Source organism: Gadus macrocephalus, chromosome 4 (genome assembly GCF_031168955.1).
Source record: "Gadus macrocephalus chromosome 4, ASM3116895v1".
Taxonomy (NCBI): domain Eukaryota; kingdom Metazoa; phylum Chordata; class Actinopteri; order Gadiformes; family Gadidae; genus Gadus; species Gadus macrocephalus.
The window spans coordinates 20,620,906-20,639,122 of record NC_082385.1 but is presented as its reverse complement, the minus strand read 5'-3'; the positions used below and the strand labels follow the sequence as shown (position 1 = coordinate 20,639,122).

At 41.9% G+C, this 18,217-nt stretch overlaps 2 long non-coding RNA genes across 2 annotated transcripts; both read right to left on the bottom strand.

The window, feature by feature from the left end:
* Positions 1-905: 905 nt before the first annotated feature.
* On the bottom strand, positions 906-1,935 carry LOC132456324 (uncharacterized). Its single transcript, XR_009525429.1, has 2 exons — positions 1,852-1,935; positions 906-1,376 (listed from the first exon to the last, which is right to left on the bottom strand). It is a non-coding gene; the product is annotated as an uncharacterized LOC132456324 (long non-coding RNA).
* A 10,852-nt stretch (positions 1,936-12,787) lies between these two features.
* Positions 12,788-13,479, bottom strand: LOC132456323 (uncharacterized). Its single transcript, XR_009525428.1, has 2 exons — positions 13,414-13,479; positions 12,788-13,264 (listed from the first exon to the last, which is right to left on the bottom strand). It is a non-coding gene; the product is annotated as an uncharacterized LOC132456323 (long non-coding RNA).
* Positions 13,480-18,217: the final 4,738 nt, after the last annotated feature.

The window sequence follows — 18,217 nt, the reverse complement described above, 5'->3', positions numbered from 1 at the left end:
AAGTGCTTTTAAATCTTTTGCCCCGTCATCATGGTGTAAGCTACAGGAACACCTTAAACTGGAATCCCTAATCACCCTGAACAATTACAAAAGCAGGATCAAGGACTATTTAACCACAAACTGAACACTGACTTACTGCCAATTGGAATGATGCTTTGTGACTTTTTATTGTGTTTTGTGTCTTGTTTTTAGTGTGAAATTTTGTGTTTTTGTTGTTTTTAATGTGAAACTTTAAATGTTTGTATGCTGCCTTCTTGGCCAGGACTCTCTTGAAAAAGGGATTTTGAATCTCAATGAGAATATTCCTGGAAAAATAAAGGTTAATAAAAAAAATAATAATAATCCATTTACAGTAAACGGATAATTTTTTCTTGCTGGAAGATATTTTATATTGTTTTCATATTATTATTTACTGACAGTGATTACAGAATGCGAGTGTGTGTTATATTGAAAGCGAGGCTGGGTGTGCCTATGAATATAGGCTACAGTGAGTTTTTTAAGGTGCTGTACAAGCAAATCATATTGACTACTCTGTACAGTGACAAAGAGTGTAAAGTAACCTACTTCATTCAATATTGAATAGGCTACTGTAGCCTACACTATGTACAGATGGTTTTGCTCTTTGCTCATGGCAGTTGTGGCAGTCATTTTAACATGTCAGCAGGCAAGCTTCACTCATTCAAGGATGTATAATGCTTTGTCCTATAGCCTACTTGGAACGTGTTTTGAAATGGATCTATAGTAGCCTATAGAAATTTGCCAGCTGGAATACAAAGCAGGGCTCTCCTTCAAATGCACATTAATGGAAGTCTTGTATTGTCATCCCCAAATAATGCTGCAATGTAATTATATACATCTTTAAATGCACAATAATGAATCATTACCTTTATTATGACTTATCCATGATTTTTATTGGCTCCCAGAATGCAGGTCTGTTAGTGACTCCCATTATCTCTAAAAACAGACTGGGAAGTAGATCATTCAGTTACTGGGCTCCTTTACTGTGGAACCAGCTCTCCCCATGGGTCAGAGAGGCAGACACTCTAACTAAATTTAAGTACAGCCCCCCCCCCCCCCCTCACCTTTCGCACCTTGTAATTTGGCCTTGGCGTCTCGCAGTCTCTCTGTGTTTCCACATATTCTCCACAGCTCCATCCCCAGTCTGAACCAACTGCAATTTTTCCCCTGGGTTTTCCTGGGAGTTTTTACTCAGTCGATGTGAGGGTTTAAGGGAAGAGGATGTTGTTATGATGCTCATGCTATGTAAAGCCCTTTGAGACAAACTGTTTGTAAAAACGGGCTATAAAAATAAAATTGCCTTGCCTTGCCTAACCCGCTTGGACTGTAATTCATATACTAGTTTGATCATTGACTGACTACATGAATAGTTGCAGAGAGGAGATTCTTATAGAGGTCTTATAGTCAAACGGTATAGGGTATATACAAATGTTATGTGTTTAGGCCAGTTATGAGATCTAGTTAACATCATTAAAAGTCATTTCCAAACACATTTAAGAAAAGAAAAAAACAAAAGCAAAGAGATTTTGCAGTAGTAGCACACTTTTACTTAAACAGAGTGGGATAGGAATCAGGTTAACAAAACATCTAAGAACATCTAAGCTGTCTAACACATTACCAACGCAACATTGAAACATCATAAAACATCACAAAAAAAACAGCTGGAATACAAAGAGTTTGCTTTGTATTCCAGCTGGCCTGTTATGAGCCAATTTCTATACGCTACTATAGATCCATTCCAAAACATGTTCCAAGTAGGCTATACGACAGCGCATAATGCATCCTGGAATGAGTGAAGCTTGCCTGCTGACACGTTAAAATGACTGTCACAACTGCCATGAGCAAAGAGCAAAACCATTTGTACATAGTGTAGGCTACAGTAGCCTATTCGATATTGAATGAAGTAGGTTACTTTACGAGCAAGGTACGTTTTATTACTCTGTTTTCTGGGAATAATTGACACAAGCAGAAACCAAAAACCAGCCGTTTTTTCGTTTTTTCGTTTTGTCCAAAAAAACGAAAATCAAAATTTCAGTTTGTTTATTCGTTTTTTGGTTCTTCTTACCAAAACGAGTTTACCACTCAATATCTGGTTTCCGCCGGTGGGCGGGTCCTCTTGTTGGCTAGCGTGCTTCATTGTCCTGTGCTCTTCATAATAAAAGTTCTTCCGTTTGATAATGTCGACAAAAATATTGCTGTATTATAGACACTAGCAGACACAGAGGACCACACCACCCACAGTCAAGACTGACACGGCTTCAAATAACAATAATAGTATTCATAATCATTTGAAAATGAGAACTTCTGAAGTTATGATGACTTCAGTGCAGTTGATGTTTAGCCACAGTCAGAGCTATAGAGAGAGAGAGTTGCGACACGCTATGATCTCGCCGACAGGGTGGTCACGTGGTTGTCACGTGGTTCATGTAAGCCTCAATAGTTCCAAACACGCCGCGATTTCAATGTTATTCTATGGGACGACAGCAGAGATTTCAATATTAAATGGTAAATATGTATGAAAAAATCACATACAAGTATTTGTCTGACTGTTATTTGCATATTTGTACATGTCAGTTTTACATTTAGAGCGGTAGGGGGGCAACTGAAAGCTATCTATAAGTACTATTACTTAGATACGTTTTTAAGTTTTGGAGGGAAAGCTTCACGTTCGTGTTAGCATACTGGCCTAACCTTAACTTTTACCTTACATCTGTGTTGAAATCAAAGTATTCAAGATGTTCTACCATGATCATTTAAAGATATAAGCCACACAAAGTATCAAATATATTAAAGAATAACAACTCATTACGCTTGGATGAATGAAATTGTATTTTTTTTTATTAAACAATTAGTGTGACAAGAACAAGTGATTGCGATTGTGTGAACAGATTCAACAATGGACACAGCAGGGAACACTATATACTTAGGGCAAACCATTAACATATAACGTTGCAAATATACTATACTTTATGCCGTTACAATACTTAGAATAGCCCTGAGCAAATTCAAAATGGGTTTAGGAGGGAGGATCCTCGTTTGGTCATGAACTCTGACCTCTAACCTATTCTCAAAAGTCGGGGCATAAGTGGTTGAGGAACAGTTGTTACCCGCTCTGTGATCTTCAATGGTGTCATGGTTCATTGGTTACAACTGTTGGGAAAAATAACCTGATGAGCACATCACATGGCAGGCACATTAATATATAGTCGACTCTTGCTCTAAACCCAACGAACACATAACACAAACATGATAATATATAGTCAGGTCAAGGCCGGAGCTGAAGGCCCCATCTCCCAGGCAGGCAGATGGTGGACACTCAGACAATGCACCAGTATCATCTCCAGAACGGGAGAGCCACATTAATTTATCACACAGGAGACATTTTGAGAGCTCTTCCGTGTTAGGAGGAACCAAGAGATACCTCTGCCCATACTAGGGGCCTGAGAGCCACATTAAATTATCACACACGAGACACTTCGGGGGGGCACTCCCCCGTTTTAATTTATCACACCAGAGACACGAGGAACTCTCCCCGTTACGAAGCTCTCTCAGGGCCTGGGAGCCAAAACACACAGAACCGCACACACCTCAAACGCACACACCTCATCGAGAGGAGGATACAGCATAAGACTGCATCACACAGGGACTCTTCACCTTCTTCTGAAGCAGACCTTCCACGGAGGCGAAGCTCCAGACGAACCATCAGCGCTGATTAGGGACTTAGACATATTCGATTTCTCACGCTTTATGACTCTGTATAACCGCTGCCACTTTACTTAATAAATCCAAGGTCCTCGTGCCGATAGACTTTATTACCTCTCCGTCTCATTTTATCTGGTCCAGTAGCTAGACAGACCGTTTTTCCCCACAATTTGGTGACCCCGACGGTGGTATTTTTTCTGAAATTGAACCGCAACTGGGAAACGAGAGACGGAGAGCGGCACGACCTCGAGACCCCGGAGCACCGGACCGATTCCTGCAGTCTCACCTCGCGTACGCCCAACAAAAGGTAGGCAGAACCTGTTGATAAAATCCAAACTCTGCATAGTTATATAGGAATCACATTAGGAGGTGAGACTGTGAGAGCGGTTCGCTACGGGATATCTCGTGGGGACGAATAGGACTGCATCCCAGCATTTCCCCATAAACCCGATTGACCCTGAACGCGTGACACATCGAATATCGGCTCGTTGCATGGTGAAAGAATACCCTCGAGACCATAGGGCCTATAAGAATCGGGCATAGTGATACAAGACTACCGATGGCCAAGTAATGGATGTGTAATAAATACACCTATGTCTAAAGGGGGTTAGAGTCCCTCGGGGGGGGGGGGGGTTAGAGTCCCCACCTATGTCTTAGTGGGGTTAGAGTCCACACCTATGTCTTAAAGGGGGTTAGAGTCCCTCGGGGGGGGGGGGGGGTTAGAGTCCCCTTCTTTGTTTGTGTATTAAATAATTCTATGTGGTAAGAAGGTTAGAGTCCTTTATCAGGGTTAGAGTCCCTTTGCAGAGGAAACGGTGCCTAGGGCACGAGTGACACACAGAGAGACAGTGGGTGTATGCGCGTGAGAGAGAGAGAAAGGCTGTGAGCGACTCTGTGTGTGCGCGGGTACGCAAGAGGCGATGTTTTTGTGTATGCGTTTAGAGGAGACAGAGTGAGAAAGGCTGTGTGCGTCTCTGTGCGCGTGTACGCAAGAGGTGATGTTTCTGTGTGTGCGTTTGGAGGAGACAGAATGAGAAAGGTCTGTTTAGGTGTGTGTGTGTGTGTGTGTGTGTGTGTTTGTGTGAGAGGGAGCGAGAGAGATAGCAAGGAGAGATAGCAAGGAGAGCTAAAGTCGAAGGACGATCGAGAGGGACCATTTTCCCTCTAGACAGTTGGAGGTAGCGATAGAGTGCGTGTTTTTCTAACAATGAACGGTTGTTTCAGGACCACGAGAAGGGGCTCTGTATGGTTTTCAGGCCCAGAGTGCAATCCCCTTTCCCATATGTGTAGTCCTCCCATTTGAGGTCCCCGTCCACCATATTTGAAGTCCTCTACTCCACCTCATGTTGTAGTTCCCCTCCCTAAAATTGTATGGAAGTTAGAACCTGTGAGGGTGTTTTGGTTCGGCCTGACGAGGCCTGTACCAATTTCGGTGGTCAGCTTCTAGTTTTGTGTATATAGAAATTTGGAAAGGGGGAGCAGTATTAAGTTATATATAATAAAGTGAAAAGTTATTTGTGAATGAAGGGACAGAAGGATCTTTTTGTGTGTGAGAGATAGTTATTAGGCCTTGTTCCATGATGGAGAGTTGAGGATGTTGCATTCCAGGCTTATCTGTTAACGGTCCTAGCTGCTGCTTGACCCTAAGGGGAGCGAGGAAGGGTGAGAGAGAGAGAACACATTTCCCCCCCATTTGTCGAGCTACACCATTCAGGCAGTACAGAGAGACACACTAACACACAGTACAGAGAAAGGAAATAGAGTGTGTTCAACTGAAAGCGTGTGGTGGCCATACGCCATAAAATACCACATATCCAAGGAATGCAGGTAGAGCTCTGTTGAGTTTTCAGGCTTTGATAAATTTGTAGTTCCCTGTCTGCCATGTTTGAAGTTCCTTGTAGTCTCTGTCCATAGGTTTCACCTGAACAACCCCTCTGCTGGCCGAGAAAAGGAACTACCCATGGTTTCTCTCACACCCAGCCCCCAGAGCACACTCGCGGCGTTATGGCCGCACCCAACGTGGGAGGGAGACACGCAGAGAGAGAGAGAAGCCACATTCCACCCTTATCTGTTGTCTTGCACCAAACAGCACCCCGTACTGAGGAGGGAGAGAGAGCGTGTTCTCCTGAAGGAGGGAGAGAGTCACAGGGAGACACGCAGTGGATATTCACATTATGGCTAATTTGTTTTTCTTTAAGTTTAGTTTTAGTTTTTTTTTTTAGTTTTTTTATTCAGGATGATGAACATCCTGACACAGTTATCATTCAGGATGAAGAACATCAAAGTTCATGAGGAGGTTATAAGGACAATAACGTTGATACTTTAATAGGACAACAGTGATGATAATCTAATGCAATTGGACTAAAGAAGGTGTTGCTATTAACTAAGTGATTCATATTATTTTCACACAGGAAAGAATAATTGAATAAATATGGATATGATTAAAGAAGGAGAATAATAATAAAATAAAGTAATCTTGATAAACTGTACAAGTAGGACTACACCTATTAAAATATGGGGTGTATCTCTTTGGTCAAGGATGACAGGTGTTTTAGAACCAGCTGCTGTAATATCGCAAGCCGCCCAGCAGGGCGCACTTCAAAACCAATATCCACAATTGGCATTTTCTCTCCCAGTACAACAGCCTCAGAGCCAACTGTCACCTACTCCACCTGTTACACATGTACACATCCATAATTATGGGAACCCCACAAATAAAAATAGACAGAATCAGGGGCCCGAGGACAGTTTAGAAACAATCAACAACCAGGATCCCAAGGACAACGCAGAGGTCCTTTAATATGTTTTGGGTGCAACCAGGAAGGACATACTAAGAGAAATTGTTTTACTAACCCTTTTCCATCCCAGCAAACACAGGGTAACAGCGACCAGGGACAGGCAGGTCCCTTTATGGCTCAGGGATACTAGGGGTGCCCAGAGAATCCACAGGGGGAGGGTCAGCTTGTAGCAATCACAAAAACAAGCTGATGAGGAACCAATACTGCAGGTTCTGATAAATTATAGAGGCACGCCAATGATGGCCCACACTGGAACCACTTACACTCGCGTAGGTCCAAATTATGCCTCTCACCTCACCCTGGCAGGAAAATTCACCAAAACTTTAGGATTCTCGGAACACACGCAGTTAATACCTATGACAGCTCCAAGTCATAGGTATAGCTCCATTCTTATTTTAAGTTGTATATGTGAGTGAGTGAGTGAGAAAGAGTTACATTGAGTTGAGTCAGAGGGGTCAGATGAAGTGATTTGTGAAGAGTGAGACAGAGAAGAGGAAGAGTGTGTGGATTGGCAACGAGAAGTGGCGATGAGATTGGAGAAGGCTTTCCGGTTAGAATTTTCTTTGGGAGAATGATATCTTTCGATGGCCTTTTTAAGATTAATAAATCTAGTTTTGGAGAGTGTCCAAAAAACGAATAAACCAGAAAGGAAAGGAAAGGATTACTGAAAGTGAAAATGGTTATGGAGATTTGTGAAAGCAAAGGAAGTAGATAAAGAGAGGTAAAGAGAGTTAGAGAGAAGGAACGTAAAAAAATAAATAAAAAAAAACCTGCAGGTGGGGGCTGGACAGAGAGACAACAGAGAGAAAGAGATTGAATTTGCATTGTGCCTAATAGATTATTTGTGCGTTTGGATGTACTCTGTAATTGGTTCCTGTATGTAACCCATGTCCACTGTTTTAGAAAAAACCTAGAACCACCGCTGGGATTGGTGATTCTGTGGCTCTTGGAGACTCTGCATCGTGTCGGAACACCATGTGGTATAGATCATTACATCTTGGTACACAGAGCACTGGTGAGACAACGGGTTGGATCAGAGAGAGAAGGTGTTTGGAGAAGGGAGAGGAATGTAAAGAAAGCAAAAAGGGCGGACGCGGACCGAAGCAGAGGTAATAAATCAGCGGAGAGGAGGCTGGGGGTCGGTTTAGCTCAGGAAGTAGAGGGTGTCTTGTAACCGCAAGGTTGTTAGTTCGATCCCCAGCTCCTCCTAGCTGAGTGTTGATGTGTCCCTGAGTAAGTTACATGGTGATCACAGGATTTAGGAATAATTATCTAGACTCCAAAACATGAGCAATTAGCGTTAAAAATTGTCTGCACACCACACTCCACAGGAGTCAATGGGTTCAATGGCGCCAGGGTAAAGTGACTCATCAAAGGAGGACCAGACCCAACCCATGGACTCTGCGTGGATAGGTGGATGTTATTTTGGTGCTTGGACCTGACGAGGTCTAGGTGCCAAGATAACAACACAAATAAAATATTTCCTTTAGAAATTATGTTAAGTAATAGATACATTTATTAAAAGTGATCTTATAATTTAGAAAAAACAATCGGCAATACTTAAAAATTTGACCGAATAAGTATGATAAAACGTTATCCAAATTTCTAATTTAGGTTATCCACAATGACATGTCATTCAAAATAAATAAGTAAAATAAAATAAGAAAGGATGCGTATGTGAGCCTGTTCTCGTGTGTGTGTCAGGGCTGCCGAGGTAGGGGAGAATCCTCTCCTACTCCGAGTGATGGAGTACACAAGGGGATACACAAGCACACTTCAGATACAACAATATGGTTAATTAGTAAATAGAAACAATGTATCAATTCAGTGTTGAAATAAACTAGTTAAGATCAACATAGAGGGTTTGGGTTTGGTATAGTAGTGAATCAGAATATGGAGAACATTAAATGCAAGCAATAGGTAGAATAAAAGGTTTAATTAGGTCGTCCAATTTAAATAGATAGTGAAGGGCAATCGGGTAGGATTATGAAGAGAATTGTGATTTTGAGTAACGGTTAAGACAAAAGTGAGTCGCCCAATATTGAAAATGCAAGTTTTAATATTGTGATTTTTGTTTTCTTTCGCATCTCCCTAGTAAAGGACAGTAGGTGGGTTGACGCCACATCTGCTGGGAAGGAGTCATACGTGCTATGTTGTCAATTTGGATTCGGAAATAGTGGGTTTACCTTTCAAATGCCACTACTGCTGCTGCAACACTTTAATAATTTTAACTCTGATAAATTACCTTTTGTCTTATAGTCCCCCTGATGTGTATCCATTACGCACGCTTGGCTGCATAGGGCAGATGGGGCTGAGGACTCTCCACCTTGCGATCTATACCACCACATAGGTGGGATTGATCGTATCCCAGGTACGGCATCCTGCAGCGAGCCAGTATGGAAGGCTGGTTAGCCAACGACGGGTAAGATCCCACCTTGACACCCGGGACGACCTAAGGCAGGCACAGTCACGATTACTTGGCAGAGTCGCTGTGGGCACTGGCTCACTTGATCATGAAGTGACGAGCTGCAACAATCATGGGAAGTCCCGTCTGGGGTGTAGGGTGGAGGAGGAACAGGAGTCAGATATGTCAGCTCTGGCAGCAGAGGTGGTCTTGGAACGGGGCATGTCGCGTTTTATTTTATTTTATTTTACCTTTGTGGTATAGAAGGCCACTAACGCATGTACGTTTTTTCGGTTTAGTGCATGACTTTGGAACAGCGTGGTTTCAGGCGGCTGATGGTAAACCCACCCATATTGGGCTTTGGTTTTGGACATACTGGGTTCGATTTCCCTTCCCAAAAGATTGGTTTTAGTTTGCTGATGGTTAAGGTTAGACGTTTCGACGTTGGTTGCACCAACGGCGTTCTTAGATTTGCTTATCATTTAATGTGCATGGTTTTGACCATTGCCCAAGGGGGGAGGTATTGAGGAGAAAAAAAAAAATATATATATATATATAAAAAAATTTATATAAAATAATAATAATAATAATAATAATAATAATAATAATAATAATAATAATTAGAAAACAAGGTTTTTCTTCACCATACTTGCAAACAATGATTGACATCCAGCTAAATGAGTGTGAAATATTTGAAAAAACAGTGTTCAACAGATGGGTAGAAGCAGTCCCATCAGAAGACCAAAATGCGGTTACGGTAATCAAGGTTCTGACTAGAGAAGTCATGCCAAGGTTTGGAATTCCGTCACAAATTAGCTCAGGCAATAGGGCAGCGTTTATTCAGAAAACACTCAAACAAGTGATTTAACATCTGCATGTCAAATAAAGACTAGATTACGCCCCAATCCTCAACCACAAGGTATGGTGGAAAGAGTGAATGGGAAGCTCAAGACAAAAATTAACAACATTTGCGCAAGCACTAAATTGAATTGATGCACTACCACTGGCACTAATGAGTTATCGCATGAAAACTAACAGAACGACGCATCTAACCCCGCATGAAATGCTTAAGGGTCGACCCATGCATTCACCTAACATTCAAGGGTCCCAAAAGGGACTTCCATTAGAGTAATTAGAAATATAATTAAGGAAAATATGTTTGAACATCTAACTGTTGTACATAAGTTTGTAATTCCAGCAAGAGAAACACGAAGTTCCAGGGCCAGAGGAGGAGCCAGATGCAGACACGCCCGGAGCCGACGAACTACCCAAGAATGATGCAATCAAATTTTGGCAGGGTTTGAATCAGTCCTGTTTTGGTGGTCCACTATTAACAAAAATGTTGATTGGATAAATAATATATACTATAATCAGCAACGTTTTGTCAATTTTTCCACGGATAAGGTCAAGGGACTATATAGATATAGATATGCTATTGGCAGAGCACGGAGGGGTGTGTGGGATGATGAAGACGACATGTTGTACTTTTATCCCCAATAACACAGCACCGGATGGGTCGGTGGCCAGGGTGCTGGCAGGGTTACAGTCCCTCAGATTAGAGTTGGCAGAGAGCTCCGGCATTAATGACCCCTTCACAGGATGGATGGAGAGCCCAATGAGCGATGGGCGCTACAGGTGCAGCAGGTGCCATCCAAGCTTACCTGGGGATCGAGTATACACCGGAGAGTTTGGACGAGGGACCGCCAGAGGGGCCCGACCTGATCCGGCTGGAGAACAAGATGGAGCTCGGGGATACACACGGGCGAGATTCCAGGGGCCTTGATTGCCCGTTTATCAGATGAGGTCCTGAGCGCAGTTGAATAAAAGGGTCTAATGCTCAGGTGGCGCCTTGCGACCACCTGCCCGTGATGACGCTCAGGACTATTCCGTGGTTTCAGTTGTTCCCGTGCCACGGGCCTACCCTGAATACCCCATGCGTGTGATTGCTTATTGTTACACGACCAGTTAACTCCTCCTCACATCCTTAGTGTGTGGTCATCTAGGGATGGGTTGAGGGGGATTGCCATCCGTTGTGTACCTCATATCTTTCTGACATTATTATTATTATTTAGGGACACGTTTCATGGTTACATTTCTTTCCTGTGATTGTTATTGTGTAGTGTTTGTGTGATTGTTGCATTTTTGTTTATATCGGTATTGTTTACTGTTAGTTTTGTTGTTGCGTTTTGTTGTTGTTGTTATGGTTTGGTGTTGGTTTTGTTGTGTATCATCTGCTGCCAGTATTGTTGGTATTGTCTGCTCGCGATGTAAGGCCGGGGTGGATGCCACCCCTAGGTGGGGTGTGTATGGCATACCCATGTCTGAAGCATGGGTAGCGTTTCTCCCACGTGGTTCCCCATACACCCGGTCCAGCGAGTTGTTTTAGTCCCATGCTCATGGTTGTTTGTTTTTATGGTCATTTTGCCTTCTTTCTGTTATTTCTAATGGTGTTATAATGGTAGTCCCGTGCTGGAGTCCTATCCCTCGTACCCCAAATGAGTAAAAGTCGTCTTGCGACGACTTGAGGGGGATATGTTGGGAAAAATAACCTGATGAGCACATCACATGGCAGGCACATTAATATATAGTCGACTCTTGCTCTAAACCCAACGAACACATAACACAAACATGATAATATATAGTCAGGTCAAGGCCGGAGCTGAAGGCCCCATCTCCCAGGCAGGCAGATGGTGGACACTCAGACAATGCACCAGTATCATCTCCAGAACGGGAGAGCCACATTAATTTATCACACAGGAGACATTTTGAGAGCTCTTCCGTGTTAGGAGGAACCAAGAGATACCTCTGCCCATACTAGGGGCCTGAGAGCCACATTAAATTATCACACACGAGACACTTCGGGGGGGCACTCCCCCGTTTTAATTTATCACACCAGAGACACGAGGAACTCTCCCCGTTACGAAGCTCTCTCAGGGCCTGGGAGCCAAAACACAGAACCGCACACACCTCAAACGCACACACCTCATCGAGAGGAGGATACAGCATAAGACTGCATCACACAGGGACTCTTCACCTTCTTCTGAAGCAGACCTTCCACGGAGGCGAAGCTCCAGACGAACCATCAGCGCTGATTAGGGACTTAGACATATTCGATTTCTCACGCTTTATGACTCTGTATAACCGCTGCCACTTTACTTAATAAATCCAAGGTCCTCGTGCCGATAGACTTTATTACCTCTCCGTCTCATTTTATCTGGTCCAGTAGCTAGACAGACCGTTTTTCCCCACACAACTAACATTTTATAGATAAATGGTCATACCATGGTTGGCTGTGCAGCATTTGGATGCCCCAATCGATCCGAGAAGGGTTATCACATGTACGGCTTCCCCAAGGACCAAGAGCGCAGGGAGAAATGGATGGCAATGGTCAGCCGTCAAAACGTATTGACAGTCAGCAACAGTCAAAAACAATGTAACGTAATGTTCAGATCACTTGCTAGCATTTCAAAGGGCAAAATAATTTTAAGTGTAGAGAATTATGACTTTCCAATGATATTTGAAGTGCAATGGAAACTGATCTTACAAGCCTACCTACAGGTACACTTTGAAAATGACCGATTCAAAGCCACAAAAGTAGATAGGATGTTGAAGTTGAGGCCCGATGCAGGCCCAACAGTTTTCATCCATCGCCCTAAACCGAAGAGGAGGAAACCCCCTTCTGTGAGGGTGCCTCCGGAACCAAGTGCAACGGACCACACATATTGCACCAAATTAAACTTCGGTATGATCCATGCAGCCAACAATATTCCCCATTTCATGTAATTCAAGGATAGACTACACTCCTAATGAGATTGCATAATTCATATTTGTACATTCAGTTTAAAAAACAACCAGAGGTCAGGGATTCTCTGAGGATTTGCACACAATGTAGATAATCGACACATTTCTACCCAATTAACAATTGCCGGTAGATCCATTTATAAATTGTATTGGTTTCTGATTGTGGCAGATGATTTAATTCACATTACAGAAATGTTTTGCTTTAATTCATTTTATTACATTGGAGATGACAGTAGTTGCAAATGCAAAGGCAAAATACATATAACAGAAACATTACCTTGTAATTATTACAGAGATTGAGGGAGAAATTTAGGTGGATTTCAAGAGCGTTGAAAAGGACATCACAGGAGACGGAGAGAGCAATCAAGAGGTTACATTGCCAGGGGCAGGTGATTCAGGGGCAGGTGATCCAGGGATGTGTGTGCTGAGGGCCAGTCAGTCAGGGGTCAACAGTGAAGGAATAACTTTGCCAGGGCCAGCTGCTCCAGGGACCAGACTGCCAGGGACTGATGGGGCGACTGTGGAGGACCTAATAAGGCAACTAGAAAAGGAAAAATTAATGAGAAGGAGAGCAGAGAGGGCTCTTGCAAAACTAAAAAGAATCAATTTGGCACTAAGAAAGATAATCAATTTGGCACTAAGAAAGAGAAACAATTCAGTCAACAAGAAGTTAAAACGAAAAAGCCATACAGGTTAAATTCACCGCCCATCATAATCAGCATTGAATCGGCGGCATCTGTAGGGCTTCATGTGCTGAACATCACCCTTTCCAGGATATAATTAAACAAACAGTTATTTATACTAGCTATGGCATCATAAAACCCGTCCTTAAATCAACCTAAATTATCCTAGTAATCCAACATAAATAACTAAATAAAAGTTAGATTCACTAGTACTGAACTTTGTAATTGTTGGTGTAGATACCATCACATTGTGCAGTCGAGCTAACAAACTAGCAGGCAATCGGTCGTCTACCAAGATATAAATATATATAATTACGCTGTGCATATACAAATAAATATCAGTATATGCATCATATTGGTCGATAGGGTTTAAATGTGGTCGATAGGGTTTAAATGTGGTCGAGAGGGGTTTACATGTTTAAATGTGGTTGATAGGGTTTACATGTTTAAATGTGGTCGATAGTGTTTAAATATGGTCGATAGTGTTTAAATGTGGTCGATAGTGTGTAAATGTGGGCGAGAGTGTTTAAATGTGGTCGATAGTGTTTAAATGTGGTCGATAGTGTTTAAATGTGGTCGATAGGGTTTACATGTTTAAATGTGGTCGATAGTGTTTAATTGTGGTCGATAGTGTTTAATTGTGGTCGATAGGGTTTACATGTTTAAATGTGGTCGATAGTGTTTATATATGGTCGATAGGGTTTACATGTGGTCGATAGGGTTTACATGTGGTCCATAGTGTTTAAATGTGGTCCATAGTGTTTAAATGTGGGCGATAGTGTTTAAATGTGGGCGATAGTGTTTAAATGTGGTCGATAGGGTTTACGTGTGGTCCATAGTGTTTAAATGTGGGTGATAGTGTTTAAATGTGGGCGATAGTGTTTACATGTGGTCGATAGGGTTTACATGTGGTCCATAGTGTTTAAATATGGTCGATAGTGTTTAAATGTGGTCGATAGTGTTTACATGTGGTCGATATTGTTTAATTGTGATCGACAGTGTTTAAATATGGTCGATAGTGTTTAAATATGTTATTTTCCCTCACTCCACCTCATCCCTAACTCTCCACCTCAAGCTGGTGTGTAGTGAGCGTTCTGGCACCGATTGGCTGCCGTGCATCACCCAAGTGGGTGCTACATATTGGTGGTGGTTAGTGAGGTCCCCCCTTCACTTTAGGCGTCTTTGAGTGTTATTAATTATTATTATTCTTCATGTTTAACCTCTGTTTTCCTTTTATTCCTAGTCTGTTTTACATAGTTTTGAATGATGACTATATGCTCTGTAAGGTGACCTTGGGTGTCTTGAAAGGCGCCTCTAAATTAAATGTATTATTATTATTATTATTATTATAAAAGGTCCTGATACAATATAGACAGTTGACAATTCAAAAGAGGTAGCTATTTAATCAATGTACCCCCGGAGATACCTTCACAGGTGGTGAAGTCGAGCTAACAAACTAGCCAGCAATCGGTCGTCTACCAAGATAAATATATATATAATTACGCTGTGCATTTGCAAATAAAGATCAGTATATGCATCATAAAGGGCCTCTGATACAATATAGACAGTTGACAATTCAAAAGAGGTAGCTATTTAATCAATTTACCTCAGAAGTTACTCGGCGGCCAGCAATGGAAATGAACGGTCACCTACGCCGTAAAATGGTTGTTTGGAACTATTCGAGGCTCCATACCCCGGAAGTAGGCGCTACAACGGAGTCCAATGGAAGTGTCGCAACTCTCTCTCTCTATAGCTCTGGCCACAGTTAATACATGCAGAGTAGACCGGAGGGCTTTACTACGACATCATTGTCCGGCTTTGAGCTTTGCGCTCTGTGCGCGTTCACATCAAAGGAGCTGCGATCGCGGGCTGCTGATTTCCTCACAGCCTGAGTGCTATGAGGAATACAAGTGATCACAACACATTTCTGACAGCTGAACATTGCGCATCTGTTGACCTATATCCATTTACAGTAAACTAATTATTTTTTCTTGTTGAAAGATATTTTATATTGTTTTCATATTATTATTTACTGATGGTGTTACTGTTTACAGAATGCGAGGGCGTGTTATATTGGAAGCGAGGCTGGGTGTGCCTATGAATAAAGGCTACAGTGAATTTTTTAAAGTGCTGTACAAGCAAAACATATTGTCTACTCTGTACAGTGACAAAGAGTACAGTAACCTACTTCATTCAATATCGAATAGGCTAATGTAGCCTACACTATGTACAAATGGTTTTGCTCTTTGCTCATGGTAGTTGTGACAGTCATTTTAACATGTCAGCAGGCAAGCTTCACTCATTCCAGGATGCATTATGCGTTGTCCTATAGCCTACTTGGAACATGTTTTGAAATGGATTTATAGTAGCCAATAGAAATTTGCTCATAACAGGCCAGCTGGATTGCAAAGCAAACTCTTTGTATTCCAGCTGTTTTTTTTGTGATGTTTTATGATGTTTCAATGTTGCGTTGGTAATGTGATAGACAGCTTAGACGTTCTTAGATGTTTTGTTAACCTGATTCCTATCCCACTCTGTTTAAGTAAAAGTGTGCTACATGCTGCAAAATCTCTTTGCTTTAGTTTTTTACTTTTCTTTAATGTGTGTGGAAATGACTTTAAATGATTTTAACTAGATCTCATGAATGGCCTAAACACATCAAATTTGTATATACCCTATACCGTTTGACTATAAGACCTATAAGAATCTCCTCTGTGCAACTATTCATGTAGTCAGTCAATGATCAAACTAGTAGTATGAATCTGAATTACAGTCCAAGTGGGTTAGGCAAGGCAAGGCAATTATATTTGTATAGTCCGTTTTTACAAACAGTTTGTCTCAAAGGGCTTTACATAGCATGAGCATCATAACAACATCCTCTTCCCTTAAACCCTCACATCCACTGAGTAAAAACTCCCAGGAAAACCCTTTTAACAGGGGAAAAATTGCAGTTGGTTCCGAGGGATGGAGCTGTGGAGAATATGTGGAAACACAGAGAGACTGCGAGACGCCAAGGCCAAACTACAAGGTGCGAAAGGTGAGGGGGGGGGGGGGGGCTGTACTTAAATTTAGTTAGAGTGTCTGCCTCTCTGACCCATGGGGAGAGCTGGTTCCACAGTAAAGGAGCCCAGTAACTGAAGGCTCTACTTCCCAGTCTGTTTTTAGAGATACTGGGAGTCACTAACAGACCTGCATTCTGGGAGCCAATACAAATATTTCATAAGTCATAATAATAATAATAATAATAATGACTCATTATTGTGCATTTAAAGATGTATATTATTACATTGCAGCATTATTTGGGGATGACAATACAAGACTTCCATGAATGTGCATTTGAAGGAGAGTTTGCTTTGTATTCCAGCTGGCAAATTTCTATAGGCTACTATAGATCCATTTAAAACACGTTCCAAGTAGGCTATAGGACAAAGCATTATACATCCTGAATGAGTGAAGCTTGCCTGCTGATATGTTAAAATGACTGCCACAACTGCCATGAGCAAAGAGCAAAACCATCTGTACATAGTGTAGGCTACAGTAGCCTATTCAATATTGAATGAAGTAGGTTACTGTACACTCTTTGTCACTGTACAGAGTAGTCAATATGATTTGCTTGTACAGCACCTTAAAAAACTCACTGTAGCCTATATTCATAGGCACACCAAGCCTCGCTTTCAATATAACACACACTCGCATTCTGTAATCACTGTCAGTAAATAATAATATGAAAACAATATAAAATATCTTCCAGAAAGAAAAAATTATCTGTTTACTGTGGATAAAGGTCAACAGATGTGCAATGCAGGGCTCTCCATTTTTTAACTGAGTTCAGAGTGAGATGTTGTCGGGGGGGGGGGGGGGGGGGAATATATTAATATGTAACTGCATACAAATTTGTTCAAAGACATGGTGACTAATGTATGATAGTAGGCATTATTGGCCCTTAACACTAATATTCAGAAACAACACTGCCTCAAAAGGATATTGGCCTAAGCAACACCAGTAGAGGCATATACTTTCCCTGAACTTTTAAACGTTGCAAACGTGCAAAACATATATTATATTTACGCGGCATTCAGTCCAATGCTTAAAAATATATCTGTGGCATTCAGTAGGCCAATGCTGTGGTGAAGTGTGCAAAGTATGAGTATGAATATTTGATGGAGTATGAGTAAGTGTTCCCTTCTGTTACATAGATAGAACTTTATCAATCCCCTGCAGGACAAATGTGTTAATGTTTGTCCCTATAAAACAATAATGGTAAAAAATATATAATACAAAACATGACGGTAACTCTAAAGTCAAACCGTCCAATCTGAAGGCTTTACTTAACCACTCCCCCTACTCACTTCCACCAATGCAAAGCGAACAGAACTGAGTAGGGGAGGGCGTAGCCCAACTAGTTTGTGACAGACCCAGAGGAACGCAACGCAAATTAAATGTGAACATGTATTGAGGCTTTATTGAATTGCGTGCGTCTCACGGAGAGCCCTGCGCAATGTGCAGCTGTCAGAAATGTGTTGTAATCACTTGTATTCCTCATAGCTCTCAGGCTGTGAGGAAATCAGCAGCCCGCGATCTCAGCTCCTTTGATGTGAACGCGTACAGAGCGCATAGTTCAGAGCCGGACAATGATGTCGTAGTAAAGCCCTCAGGTCTATTCTGCATGTATTAACTGCGGCTAAACATCAACTGCACTGAAGTCATCATAACTTCATAAGTTCTCATTGTCAAATGATTATGAACACTATTATTGTTATTTGAAGCCGTGTCAGTCTTGACTGTGGGTGGTGTGGTCCTCTGTGTCTGCT